Source organism: Centrocercus urophasianus, unplaced genomic scaffold (assembly GCF_019232065.1).
Source record: "Centrocercus urophasianus isolate 14NV4802_14NV808 unplaced genomic scaffold, USGS_Curo_1.0 seq_41, whole genome shotgun sequence".
Classification (NCBI taxonomy): domain Eukaryota; kingdom Metazoa; phylum Chordata; class Aves; order Galliformes; family Phasianidae; genus Centrocercus; species Centrocercus urophasianus.
This window is the reverse complement of record NW_024884989.1, coordinates 3,817,921-3,832,557: the sequence shown is the minus strand read 5'-3', so window position 1 is coordinate 3,832,557 and position 14,637 is coordinate 3,817,921. Positions and strand designations below refer to the sequence as shown.

The window sequence follows — 14,637 nt, the reverse complement described above, 5'->3', positions numbered from 1 at the left end:
TTAATTGCAGCCACAAAGGGTAAGGATTACATTGCTATCAACAAGGATCATGAAGGATACCTGCAGACTTGCTGCAGGCGCGGTGCAGGAAGCTCCTAATAAAAGCATGCATCCTTGCAAACCTCTGCACTCCAATACCAAACTTTGTTTCACTTCCTTACTCAGCACCTACACACTTTGCTTTCATACCAGTATGCAGAGCGTGCCAAATATTTCTCTCAAGATACAAAATCTATTTGTTTTATTGCTAGAAATGTGCAATTTTTAAAGCCTTTTTTTCCAACCCCACTCTACACTATTCTGGTTTGGCTGTGCATGCAGCACTCTTAGGAAGAATACTCACACTTTTAAGAGCTCCCAAGACTTTCCTTACTGCTCTCCTCCACATTAGCACTGATTAATTTTAATTTTAAATTCACGATTAATTAGCCGTGCCATTAAAAACGGTACAGCTAATTAGGTTGATACACTGTCACCAACAATAGATTGATAATCCAAAGCAAATACAATGCTATTTAGCATCAGATTCTTTCATGGCAAGACAAATCCTAGAGTGTTTATTGTAGGTTCTGAGTGCACACGCATGGTTTACCATGGCCTGGCTGATGAATGGATATTGGATCATATACATCAAGCCTCAAATTTAGAAGTCCAAGCCATGAATCAAAACCGAGTAATGGAACAGTTAAATTATCACAGCTACATTTCTTCAGGATGTGAACTGATAACAGATGGTAACTTTCAAGGCTTAACACTTGGTCTGCTTTCTTTCAAACAATATTTCTCCAATTTGCAGGCGACGTTAAGCAGTATTTATGGATTCACATAACTCCCAATTCCAGTATTCATCATGTCCATCTCTCTACTCTTGGATTTGCTCACGGGAAAGCAAAGACAAATCAGTAAACAGATGCAGGGTGCCAGAAGCTGCTTCCCAGCCTGCTGTTCATCCCAAAGAGCAAGCCCCCAGCACAGGCATGCTTCACCCAGCACATCAGCATGCACTGACCTGGAATTCAGACTCTGCAAACTCAATGCCCACCCAGAGAGCAGCACCATGTACACTCTTCTCAACAACACACTGACATTAGAAAGCCAGCTCGTCTACCTGGCTCTGTCTGTCCATCTCATCCATCCATGGCACTGCAGCCCCATCTGTAATGGCAGTCATGGGCAGCAATCAGCTCAAAGATGAATGACACAGTGCTAACCCCACTGCCAGTGCTGCTGGGAGAATCCCAGCCTTGTAATAACACATTAAATAGCTCCATACAGAGCTGCATAAGAATTCTGGGCACAAGTGGGAACTCGATCCTTCAATTTTAAGCTGTGTGCATTTAATCTTATTAGACAATGTTTTACATATAGCTTTCATATTTAAAGGATTTTTAAAAAGCAAATTTACAAAAGGTGCAAAGTCATCACACCAGTAACATTCTTCCTTAATTCAATCACAGCCACTCCCAGACTGAATGGTAAATATCTTTTGCAGGAGCAATCTGCTCGTGGTTGTATCATTTGTACTAATAGATAACTACAACAATTTATAGTAACTGGTATATTTCTAAGTAATTAACAGCTGGAATAATCTCCAAATTGATCAGTTTTCTGTACACAGGAGCCTAAAATTTCATTTCTATCTACAGTTCCCATGACCAAACCCTGAGTCCTGCTAAAAGCCAAGCAGAAAGCAGGGCAACGTGGTGGGCTGCCTGCTGCAGGTCAACATGTAGTCTGTGAACTAAGTAAGCTGAGGCAAAAATCTTCAAATTAAATTAAATTTGGATGCTCGTGCTGTGTCACAAAGGCTGGATATGTTATAATATGTTATATTATCCATAAAGACAAGCTTGTATCAAATCTGGTGTGTCTTTCACAGCACAGACCACTGTATGCATGCACACACTTCTGTTTTGCAAACTAGGAGTACAACTTCTCCAACGACTTATACTTTAGAGGCTGGAAGCATGAGGAAGGAGCTGCACTGGCATTTAGCTCCTTTTAGGCATTTCCATGTAGGCAGTTATCAACAGCTGCAGATCAGGTATCTGCAGGATGAGAGTTCAGCATGGTCAGAACATGACGTGTCGTTTTTATTGACACTGGCTGTGCTGCTGGAATCATGGGACTCTGCACACATGTCAGCCTGACTGTGTAAACACAAAGCTTTGGCTCTGCTGTCATGGACATTTATGGTACCAAATAAATATCTTAAGAGCTATACTAAAATAGTAACAAATTCGTGGGCGAGAGCAGTGTTTTAAATAAACCAGTAAAAAGACTCTGTAAGTTTGGCATAACCCCTTAAGTCCGTGTTTTATCACAAGAGAAGGCTTAAGAATAGCTCATGCTCCAGCCCTGGGGACAGCCAGGACCACCCAAACCATCACAGCACTGCACTGACATCTTCACCAAGGACTGCGTGCAGCCAACGCAATGAAAGACCAAAGTGACAGCAATATACTTGACCAAATGTCATGGATTTTATTCCTAGAGAAACATCTGAGGTTCCACATCCTACTTTGGATGCAGTCCCCAGTATTGGAAATGGAAGAAGTCTTGGGGAATTGCTATTCTTGTGCCTTCCCCAAGTGATCAGATGAAAACAACCTGGACCCAAAAACGATTCCTTAGTCAGATAAGCCCAATTTAAAGCCCTGCTCTAAAGAAAAAAACAAACACAGCTGAAGTCAGATTTCCAGCATACAGACCCAGACACAAAAAAACACACTGGCATGAAGTGTGCATTTCAGTTCTTTTGATAGCTCCCCTTCCCAGTCTAAACACGGTTTCAAACACGCAGCTGTGAGCTTCCCAAAGGCAGCCCTGCATGGGAAGCGTTCTGAGGGCTCACCCATCTGACTGCAGCAGCTCAGGACACAGAGCAGACCCTACGCTGACGCTGCTCAAGCTGAACAGGTCTTTTGTGTCTTTCCAGGGCCATCGTGTATTAATCTCATATAAGAGAAACTGGATTTAAATTATTGAAAAACAAAGAAAGTAGTTTTCAGACTTTTTTTTTTCCCCCCAAATCTACAGGAAAATGCCCTAAATAAAAGCCAACCAAGTTCTGATTGGGATTCTGCTGTCATTTTACAGCAGCCAAGACGAAGCCAAGAAAAGCTCCGTTCAATTTGTTGAACACAGTGAAACAGAAAACCTCCTTTGTGAGAAGGCTGCAGCAGGGCCAGTAATGACCAGGCATTCCCAAGGAAGCTTTTCAGTCCTTGCAATGCAAGTTGGGCGTCTCTAAAGATGGAAGCAGCCAAGTTCACTGAAAGGACTACGAGCAGAAGGAAGCAGGGAGCAGTGCTGCTCCATCTGGCAGTGTTTACCTCCCACAGCAGCGGTGTCACTGCACAAAGTGCTGCGTTGGTTGGGGCAGATGACAGCTCGGGTGATGGGGCTGTCACCATAGCAACTTCCAGCAAGAACTCACAATGCACCCAAACGAACTTGGAGCTAAATTAACTTATTGCATGTCACCAGTGAGAAATGACTGTTCAGAGGTAATTTTCTGTACTAATATGTAATAGAGTTAACTCTCTAAATTGAATTAAATTAATTAAATGCCACTCCCAGTAAATCAGATTCTATTACATGAATGTTAAAAGAAATTAAAGATGTTTTAATAAAGATTACTAATAATAATTTTATATTATTACTTCAATTCAAAATTTTCGCTCAGTTTATTTTAGGCACATGTCTTCCTCTCACCAGGAAGGAGCACCTAATTACTCCACATTCACTGCACATATTTATATCAGGTAGAGCAGATGTAGCCAAAGGAAACCACAGCAGCATTGTAAGGGCTGCTCATCAGTGAAATACTGCTTGGTTTAACATGTGAAAGCCCAAGATTTTCTTTCACCACACACGCTTTGGTGATGTCAGTAACTTTGGACCATTTCCCAAGCCTTCTAAGATTGTGCCCAGCTTCCACTGCAGAGGAAGAGGAAAATCCCAGAGCTGCCTAAGCAGACTGCAAAAATAACAACTTCATAATGGCTTTAGAGACCTAACTTAGTAACTTTGGGTTTTAATACAGCATTCCTTGCACATCAGAGCAAGACCGCCAGCTGGGAGATGCACCTAAGCCGCCTACATTGTCCAGCGCCAATAGGGGCAAGCTGCCATTGCCAGCTAACAGCACTGCATCACCCTGACTTCACAGCTCATATTAAACTCACCCAACACTTCAGGCCCAAGTGGGCCCCACCTCACCCCCATCATCCCCTGGAGTTATCATCCACCTCTGAGACGAGGCGGTGACAGCAGGGAGAGCACACAGCCACTGCAGTGACAGCAGCACCAGCTGTGGGTGACCCAAAGAAGGAACACTGTGCCAAAAACACTGCGTATTTTAAAACATGTCCTGAATCACAAAAAACAGGCCTACATCAAATGTGCGAAGCACAGGTCAGTAATGCAGTGAGGATGTAATGGACGGGAATGTCATAACCTCCAGCTGCCTAGATCCCAGCTAGCAGTGAAATGAGATTGTGGTTTGAAGTTTTTGTTGCTGTTATGTATCTGATTGATTATCCAGAAATTCTACGGTAGAATTAGATCTTTTTCAAGTCCTCGTAGCCATAATGAGTTATCAGATAATAACGTCTCACCACTCAAAAGCATATTTCAGTATTCAAGAAACAACCTGAAGAAATACTGCATTATTTCCTTCCTGTCTCATCCAGAAGACTTCCTCCTGTAGAGGAAAGAGCCCCTGGTGGGTGCCAGCCAGGAAGGAGTGGGGTCTGCCCCACACCTACACAGAAAAGAACTGGAGTGGAGGGGATGTGGGGGGTCGGGGGTCAGCCTCACCTCCTGCACCACCAGGAGGTTTTCTCATCTTCTGCCAATCAGATGCGAACAACTGCAGTGGAAACTAGTAAGGAATTAAAGCAAATGTTATATCTAAACATCTGCTTGCAGAGGACTCCCAGCAGAGAGAAAATGGTTAGTGAATGAAAAGGAGAAAGGGGGAAAGGAGAGTTAGAAGAAGAAACGCTGCACGATCAATTCAAGGTGTTTGTGGCATTGGAGAAGAGCCCATCTGAAACTGGGAAGCTCCTTAAAGCAAGCTGGGTTCAGAGAGAAATAAATGAGCTAACATAACCAAATTAGAAGAATCAGCAGCAGCACCGCTATGAGCACATTGCAGAGCTGTACACTGGACTCAGCCTGAAAGACACAAAAAAGCCTCAGACTGTACTTACAAACAGCAGTAGTAAAATTACACAGGTTAACTCAAAACATTACTTAATAATCATTACATTACTGGAAGGATTTCTACAGGAGAGAAACAAAAACTACGGCTTGGAAAACGGTTTGAAAGCAGCAGCACGAAGTCAGACAGATGGAGCTGCTAAGTAAAGAAGATCAACAAAGTGCTGCTGCAGAGAAGGGCAGCTCTCCACATATCAGACAAGAACGGGCTTAAATTACAGGAAGGATTGTTCAGGCTGAGTAGGAGACTGCTCTCCAACAACAAACAAAATGCCTTTCAAGAATATCTGTTGGATCCGTCTGACAGCTTGGAGATGGACACGACAATCTCCTCTCGTTAGCCAAAAGGGCTACGTGCAATGTCCTGAGCCCAGAGCTTCAGTGTGGCATTCAGAGCTTTTAAAGGAGTTGAGGTCTTGTTGATTCTGGAGCTCAGTGACTTGTCAGCTTCACATCACACATCCTGGAGAGGCCAAAGGTCTGGCTCCATGAAGACTGCTGGAAAAAGAGACAGCAAAGCAGCCAAATCCAAAGCGATGCCAGAAGCGCTAAGGGCACCCTGATACAGGAGGGGAATCTTCAGGGAGCTCTGTGTGACAGAGGAGAATGACTACTGCCAACAAGGGAAGAGGCAATCAAGAGGCTGAGCTGCACCTCGGGTACAGATGTTCCTCCTGGGCAAACAGGGATGGATGCTGACATGCCCCGTGCAGCTGAGAAGTGCCAGAAGTATTCTGTGTAGCTGTTAAACGCACGTCCCACAACTGTGCTTAGCATGAGCCACTGCAGCCAGACCACAAAAGCACAGGATGCTTACAAGGAACATCACCTCCTGTCCTAGTGATTCTGGCCCTGCAATCAGCCCTGCGAGTAACCATCCTTAGGAAGCAAACACACTGCACTGCCTCAACCAGGTCAGGGAGAACCAGAAGGGTCGGTCAGCTGCATGCTGTGATCACAGCCAGCAGCTAAGAGAGCGAGCTAGTTAACTCGCACTGCAAGTATGCCTGCAGAACTTGCTGTCATTAAGTACAGGCTACCATCTTTAACAACTCAGGAAAAGCATTAACATAATCTTACAAAGGAAGTCAGGAGGCTGACCAGATTCTCAAAGCAGAGGAATGCCAACAGCAGGTCCCAACACAAGGTCCCTCAAGCAAAGGCTCCACACTGTGTCAGGACATCAGAACGCTTTTTCATTTCCTTTGTTTCCCCAAAATAACACTCCACAATCTGTAGAGTCACTACCTGAGGAATGTGCAGAGTGTCACTCCAAGGAACGGGTCAAGCAATGCTACAAAGCTGGCATGCACCTCAAACCCACCCAGCATCCCATGCTCCAAACCAAGCCTATGTTTGTCCCTTGCCCAATGAACCTCTCCTTCAAGCTTATGGTTTGCAGCTCTTATAGACATCATATTTACATGGGATACAAGCCTCCTGCAGGCAGTAACACAATAACCTACCAATGGAGAGCATTCATCACAAGGCAGGTAAAAGAAAGCTGAGAGCTTCTAACGGAGACGGCATCACAGCAGCAGTGTTTCCCATAAAAGGATGACCTCATAAGGCAGTCCTTAAGTTAGACAAAAATGTACATGTAAGACCAACGACAACCAGAAACAAAGCTCAGAACGTAAAGGAGAACCAAACTGATGGAATCAGTTAGCTGTGCATAATGCCATGTGCAACAAAAGCAACCTGCTGGGTGGGTTAAACTCCAAGCTGAGGGTCCCAGTCCATCCTTCTCAGAAAATACAGAACACTGTGATGGCAAGCTAGCAAAGAAAGCCTTCTCTGCTCTATAGCACGAGAACACCTATCTCAGGTGGGCAGGAAATATCAGACAACATTCCATTTCTCACTGGTAAGTAGTTATTAGATAAGTGGACTGAAGAACAGAACACACGCTACTGTCCAAACTGCTGTGACACCAGAAGAGGCAGCAGTTTGACCATTTCAGTCCACACGTTTAAACACACTGCGTTAGGCAATGCCTGTTACTGAGAAAGAGGCCTATTGCTGAGTATGAAAGCACACACTGTGGGCAGATAAATAACCATAAAACAGCATGCAGTTTGATCTTAACAGCCACTATTATCATTGCGTAGCTGTGCTAAAATTTATATTCTATAATATACAGTTGTCAACAACTGTATTGGCAGTTGTTGTGTTTCCAGAATGCAAGTCGGGGATTTTTATCCGAGAGGCATCAGCACCAAGGGGCACACAGAGAATTAGGGCTAGAAAAGCCAAACTGGTGTTATCTCATCTGTTCTTATTCTCCTCACCGAGTGCTCCTGTAGAGATAATGTCAGGACGTATTTATTAGACAATGGACAATGTAAAGAGACACCTGATGGAAGCATGCAGTCTGACTGCCCTCAAACAGGACAGCATTTAAAGCATTTGACAAATACTTCTCATTGTTTATAGTACAGGAAAGCTCACGTTTTCACCCTGTTTTAAAAATAAATACACTTGGAGCTGTTACCATCCTAAATCTGGTAAGCCCAGATCACTTCCCAACTGAGGAGACTGAACAAGGCAAGCTACAAGGAAGAGCAGAGCAATATTCTCTGTGCACTTACAAGTACACATCTAAATTTCCATGATGGGCAGCTACAGCAAGCTGTCACTAAGGGCTTCGTGAAAGGAATGAAGAGGAACTCAAAAACTTTAACGAGGCACAGAGGGAACAGAATTGGAGGTGCCTGCATGAGCTGTAAGGAAAAACAGCACCTCTGTGCAAAGAAGTTGAAGCATTTTTCTACTTCTTTAAGGATCAGCTGCCCTGTAAACCCTGCTCAGGACAGGAGCACATCAAGAATATTGCTTCTGTTCCATTCTCAAATAATCCTGGAGTGAAATGTTTGCTTGTGCTGTTGTTTTGTTGTTGTTGTTTTTTTTTTTTTAAGACAAATATTTTTATCAACAAAAAAAAACCATCTACAGTACTTGTTTTGATGCCTAATTATCTGAAAACGTTCATCTGAAGGCTGAGGTGTCCACAGCTTCACAAGAGCTATGGAAGACTTCAATCTTCAAAACCGGCAGCCCCCACTTGCAGGGCTCAGGATGCCCAGCCCTCTTCTGCCAAAATCCATCAATGCTTGCACACAACTGGCCTCTCAATGGACGTCTGTGATCAGAAAACCAACAGGACCCAAACAAAAGAACACAGAACAGGAGCTGTAGGAAAAGATATCCGTACACTTACTTGCCACCCTAATTTTTTCTCCTTCACTTCAATATGAGAGGGTTGAACTGAACATATTCACAACGTTGCCTACGCTAGTGAGAAGAAAAGGCGTATTAAGCAGCACTGAGCTGTTGTCACTAGAAACTCCAGTTGGGTTGTCACAGCCATCCCACATTTGACAGCATGCAGGAAACTGAAGTTTCTCTACCAGTTAACTCCAAGCAACCTGGGCTCACCTGTCATCTTCCACATCCAAATTTCTCCTCTAGATGTGCTGTCCCACCTTTATGCCACCTTCTTCTCTTTCTGACCAATGTTACGGACGGAATCTATGAATTATCTTCACATTCTATTCTTTTAGGTTATAAAATTGTAATTACTTCTCCTGTTAGAGAATTGATGTATCAGCCAGCTATGAATGAAACACATGCAACTTGTTTAAAGACTCTTGTAATAGCAAAACAACACGAAGATAAGGCTTGTCAGAAAGAAAACATTTGTGTTACAAAGCCTTCACACATGGCAGTGGGTTATCACTAGGTTATCACATGACTACATATTATGACCTAATTGAAGAACTTAGCACAGCATTTGCCTTCCTCCTGCAATGATGATTTGTGGCACATTTTGTCACCACACTGTTGAACTGCTCTGTGCAAACACAGCACTGAACTAATAGCAGGGGGGCTGGAACTAGGTGATATTAAAGGTCTCCACCAACCCAAACCACTCTAGGATGTTATGGTTTCTCCTACTTTGGGCCTTGGGGAAGACCACAGAATTCTAAGTTTATGTTTGCAATCAGAAACCAAGAGAGCCTACTCCAGTTTGGAGGTCACAGTGAGACACATAAACTGGATTAACGGTAACCCATCAGTAGTAAAGAGATACCAGAACCCCAATACCAGCCAGTGTCTCTTACTTCCTCCAACTGAAACGTAGGAATCTTCTCCACTCTACATCTGCAGAACCACAAGGGCAGGAAGCGACCTCTGGAGATCATCATATCCAACCCACAGGGCCAGCAGGGCACAGAAGGAAGCATCCAGGTGGCTTTTGATTGTCCCCAGACAAAGGGAGTCCCAAAACATCTACCAGCAGCCTGTTCCAGTGCTCTGTAATCCCCACAGCAAGGAAGTTCTTCCTCATGCCCCAGTGGAACTCACTGTGCTCTTGTTTATGCCCACTGCCCTTTGTCCTGTTGTTGGGCACAACTAAAAAGAGCCTGGCATCATCTCTAAAGTGACAGTGGAACAGTTCACATTTGTAACCTCTCAGTCTGCAGATATGCAACCTTCCTGCCTCTGCAAGCTGTACATTAACATCATGATGTTATGGTAAGGATTCCTAAGAGACATGGCACAGACAGCCAGGGGGAGCAGAAAGCTCCAGAAGCAGACAACAAGCAGAGGGGAATGATGCTGCCCCACCACTCCATCATAGGGCAGTGCTGACAGGCTGCTGGGTCCCACATTCACTGCAGCTGTTCCAGCCATTGTAACCTTGCCTCATCCTGCAAGCTGAGAGCTGAAGGTCCCATTTTTCCATTTGAAAGCCATCATCCCTTTTCCTGGTCATATGCCAGGAATACACAACCCTGCACACATCATGAAGTAAAAGGGACAGATTGGCCCCCTATGCTTTACAGTGAAGGAAAAAATGTTCTGCAGACTACCTCTCCTAATCAAAGAGTTAGGAAAGAATGTTCTATGGCCAACTAAAAATGGTAGTTAACTCTTTTCACCTGCGCATTTGGAGATTCAACACTTACCTTCACTGTAGATGATGCTGGAGAATGGGGTACCTACATTGCAAGGGTAGATGCTTCAGTAACAGTATTATCACTTCAGCTACTTTATATTTAGCACCTGAGCTTCAATTTAGACAAAGCACGTAGAATTCAGCAGGGATGTGAGCAAAGCAGCCAAAGCCAGGGACTTGGGCACCTCTGTGCTCCCTGTATCTGCAGTGAGACAGCTGGACAAACAGCAGCAGCAAAATGCCTTCACCTCACAGCGTTTGTCACAAGCACAGCTCTCCACAAAAAGTCTCCCGTAGTTACGAAGTAACAGCCGCTTCCTGCAGCGGGAACTGCGTACTGTGCAGCACCAAGCTCTTCCTGGTAGTTACAGCGAAATGCTTTCATTACAAAAGCCTTTATGCATATGTAAAGTTTCTTCATCAAGCGCACAGAAAGCGGCGAGAGTTTACACATCTGAAATAAACACTAATGGGCTGTGCTCAATGGTGCTGCTCAAAAAATTACCATAAGGCAGCAACATGGGAGCACAGCGTGCGATGGGAACGTGTTCATTTCCCACCTCATCTCATTCTGCAGCGCTTCTCTCCGGCTTAACAGGAAGACTAATTTGTTTTCAAGTAATTGAGAAACAGCTCCTTATCAGTTCTTCAAATGTCTTTTTTCCTTTCACACATAGCCCAGAACTGTTGCCAACAGCGTACTCATAAGAGATTCAGCCTAGAAGAAAAATGCCAAACAATGCTGCAGAAAAAAATTAGAAACTGAAGAAGCTGCTAAGCAGACAAAAGAGCTGGTTCTTCATTTAAACAACAAAAATAATTTGTTTAAATAGACACGAGAGCAACACGAGGGAGCACTTCCTACCCCTGCACCAGTGACTTCAGAGGCAGCCACATGCCCTCCCTCTATGGTTGAAGCACATGTTTATTTTGGAAGGGTTTGTGCTGCACACACAAATGCAAACACCCAGCCTGCTCCGAGCTGACAGCACACCATGCTCACACCCACAGGAAACCTCTTTCCTCCTTCCTGAGGCCTCACCAGAGACCAAACATGAAACAGCTTCCAACGAGTCACAACCACACACACAGAGCTAAGAATTACTTGCTAATGGAACAGCATCCTCTTTTTTTTTTTGACTGCTCTAAGAAAAAGTGAGAAATGCAACATTTATAAAAATTTTAGAAGCCTCTTTCTCACAGCATCGGTTTCCAGCACACAATAAGCCAACGAGAAAAGAAACCCTTCTGCACTGCTCCAGTCCTGCAGCTTCTCCCATTCCAGTTACTTCCAAGAACTGCCTTCTCCTTCACAAATATAGCCAGGAGTTAATAAGAAACAGCATAAACATGTTGTCCCAACCAGCTGAAAAACAGAAACTGAAAACTGTCTCCCTATGCCATCTTTGTATGATTTTCTTCAGCCTTCTCCAACAGAACCCAAGTGGTGGGAATACCTCCCACTGCCACAGCCACCCACAGCTGCACAACAGAGCCATGCCTGCACCAACAAAAGGAATTTGTGCTCCCCTGCCAAGCTGGCACCTTCTGACACAGCTTCCCCTGCACACCCAGGCTGGTCTCAGTCATTGGAAAGATCACAGCAGAGAAAGTAACATCTATGCTGCAAGCAGCTCTGCTACGTCACACCCTACCTGCCCCAAATCCAGATGCAGTCATGCTTTGCAGAAGGTTCAGCCCCCATTTGGCTTTAATCTTTGATTTAAAACACCCTGCATATGCAGTATATGCTGGTGCAGGCAGCTCACCCAGCTACAGTGTCATTCTGCCTTTACAATGAATTTAATTGCTTTCTCCCAGATACGAAATAAAATAATTCAGTGTTAATCCCTGTGTCACCTTTAGTTCTAGTGGCTGTTGTCATTCAACCTTGGAAACAAAATAAAGTATGGGCACCAAAGAGACAAAGATAAGGGACAAGTACTGAACTCACAGAAACGCAGTCCCTACATTTAAAAGAAATTAACTCAGGTGCTCCTGAAAAAAAACCTGGATCCATATCACCACCCTCATAAAACCTCACGTCACACCTGATGGTATCAAACATACATACAAAGTTATCACAGCAAAGACAAAAACCACGCTGTGCCACACAGAAAAGGAGATGGCACTGTGGCTCCGCGCTATCAGGAATCAAGGCCCATTAGTTATGTAAAAACGAACATAATTAGTTACTCTGACAAGAAAAACATCTGCTACTGAGATAGGATATTAAAGTCATTGTAGCACTGAATCCTTTTCACACAGAAATGAGTTGACAAAAAATATTACATATTTTGGAAACTAAACTAATTCTTAGATAGAAATCGTACCTTAATTCCAAATGTCTCACATGCCTAAGATTCTGAGAGGAAAGGTCCCAGCTATTGCTACCTTCCTTACTGCTATGAACCACAGGGCAGATGCAACACAATTCAGATTGAAGCTTTCCGATTTCACACGTTTCTCATGGGAAAAAAATTGGGGGGAAAAAAGTGCACTGATCAATTTATCCTAGTTTCCCCACTGCGTACTTAGAAGATTGTTTTTCAGAATTCAGTATTACTGAAGAGAGAATTAATTTTTGCTATATAAATACATAAAAAGCGTTTGAAACATAAGTTGTTTTGTCAATCCCATATGCTAGACTTGGCTCTTTTCTAATTCCCAGCCTTTGGAATTTGAGAAGCTGTACTTGCCAGTCTGCCACCTAATTACACAGCAATAAACGTGCATTAACCAGTTCAACACCAAGCTGCAGCCCCGACTGCTGTGTGGTGACAAACAACCCAAGGCACAGAGCAGGTGGCAAAAGGCAGCAGCTGCAAAGAAAGGCATCACACCTGTCTCACCTCCTCACCTTCGGTGAGGCCGCAGCTTCACCACCATTTCCTCCATCCAGGCTTCTCATGAGCTCAAGGAACTGAATTTACTCACTCCACTGAGTTGATTTGGGGGTGTAGGAAGCGGAGATGTACATTTTTTGGTGGCAATTAGTTGTCTTTGAAATAATAACAGCTAGAAACTAAATTGAAAACATCTGTCCTGACATGAGGGCAAAATGATAACATACAGTGTGTTACGTTCCAGTTATTTCATCTGTGCATTCCTACCAAAAAGGAGCCACGTGACACCCAACGTAGAAACTTACTCTGAGAATCCAGCGTGAACAGTCGGCTCCTGCAGCAAGGATTTAGGAACACGAGATATTCCCTCCTCATTAGAAAGGAACATGAAGAACAGGACACACACACACACACACACACAGACACTTTTAAACAAACTTAAAACACCACGTGTTTCACCAAATGAATAAACATAAATTTACCTTTGGTTTTTTGTTCAGCAGCCTGAAAGAAGAACAGAACAACAAAAAAAAGAAATCAGCTATTTGTCAATCTTCAAAGGGATACCTAATAATTGCAGAGCTGCAGCCCTGACCTTTTGCAGACAACGCTTACATAAAGCGGGCATTAGGTCTAATTAATGATAGGAACATTTTAATTCAACTCCATGTACAGGGAACATAAGAATGGCTATCTTTGTCTGACAACAGCCCAAAGCTGCTGCTTAACCACAGTAAGAAGCACAGCAAGCACCAGCCCCCACCCAGCCTTCCACCACCCAGGACTCAGAGATGCCCTGAACCAAGCAGGTCTACAAAACACTCAAAAAGTTCAGTTCCATGAATTTGCCCTGTTTCAGTTCTACCCACTTTTCTTTTTATTTGAGGTAGCTTTTGTAACTACCAAGCAAGAGAGCAGTTCCTACCTACACCCTCAAGCCCACATACGATTGAAACTTCATACACAGACAGCAATAGTAATAATAAAAAGGCAAGAAAATGCAAACCACAGAAAAGATGAAGTGGCCTTGGAATCCACAGCCACTCCAGCATCAATTTAGGGTAAGGCAGCTAACTGTGCACTGATGCTGACAAGGAGCATGCACACCACACAGCACTGGAAGCAGTCACCACCACCCATGGATGGCCAGCAGCTCAGGGCTTGCTAATGAACTGTCACAACTGCTTCACTGAGACCACAGCCTCTGATGGGGCTGCTGACTTGTGTCAGAATTAGTCAAAGTGAAGGTTACAGAGCTGTATCTGTATGATGCAAATAAATGAAGACAAAAAGCAAACCTTTTTCTGAGCACCTTCCTTCTTTTTCTTTTCTTCCTGCTTTTTCTTTTTCTTTTCTTCCATCAAATGTTCCTCTTCTTGTGTTTCTTCCTCTTTCTCCCTGAAGGAATAAAGGGCGCAGAGAGCTTTTCAGTAAGATCAATTTTACCTGGGAAGGCAAATAATCCTTACTAATGTTGTTAGCTTTCTAATTCGCATGTCTAAAAGGGCTGCTTCTAATGCTGGAAAGAAAACATTACAAAAAAAAGCACTTCAAACCAAAAGGAGCAACAACTAAAACAGTCAGGGACGGAAACTCTGA

The 14,637-nt window shown here is 43.7% G+C and overlaps 1 protein-coding gene across 2 annotated transcripts in view; it reads right to left on the bottom strand.

Moving 5' to 3' along the window:
- TNRC6C (trinucleotide repeat containing adaptor 6C) overlaps nt 1-14,360 on the bottom strand; it is a 70,432-nt gene extending 56,072 nt beyond the window's left edge. For both annotated transcript variants that reach the window (XM_042833250.1, XM_042833251.1), the window contains exons 1-2: nt 14,337-14,360; nt 13,521-13,542 (exon numbers count right to left, since the gene is read on the bottom strand). The gene's annotated coding sequence lies outside the window, so the exon portion shown is untranslated. The remainder of the gene's footprint in view (nt 1-13,520; nt 13,543-14,336) is intronic.
- Between the last annotated feature and the right edge of the window lie 277 nt (nt 14,361-14,637).